We start from the raw sequence: 583 nt of genomic DNA on the forward strand, positions 1-583 counted from the left end.
CCATAAGGTTCTGCATTGCACCCTCAAAATTAACAAACAGTACATCAAAATATTTGGAAAACACAGTTATTTTTGTTGATGTTTTATACAGTAGTACCTCAATTAACAAACTTAATCTGTTTTATAATTTTGGATATAATGGCCATGTTTGGAGTTGAGTGGAAAAGATGGTTAGTTACAGTCTTACTTGCCATCTAATGCAGAATTTGCAAAGACAAAATTTTGCCCAAACATTTCTGTTTGTGAATAAAATTATTTGCAATCAAAAGTGTTCATGAATTGAAGTACCACTAGACATAAGCCTTTGATGGTTTCATCTATTCTAACAACACAAGGCTTTTCTTTCTCCTCATCATTTCTTAAACAACAGAGTTCAAACAACTATACTATAGTTCTTATTTTGTTTTAGGTATTACAAGTAACCTAGAGATCATTTCAACTATGAAGGTTATGCTTAACTTATAAGTGAATTCTATGCCACTTTACATAAGGGACTCCAACAATGGCAGATCTTGGTGTTCAAAACTGTAGCAGATGCCTTTGTCGATTTCTCCCCTTAACTGAAGTTTTCTTGTACCAGGTT

Source organism: Octodon degus, unplaced genomic scaffold (genome assembly GCF_000260255.1).
Source record: "Octodon degus isolate 3935 unplaced genomic scaffold, OctDeg1.0 scaffold00208, whole genome shotgun sequence".
Taxonomy (NCBI): domain Eukaryota; kingdom Metazoa; phylum Chordata; class Mammalia; order Rodentia; family Octodontidae; genus Octodon; species Octodon degus.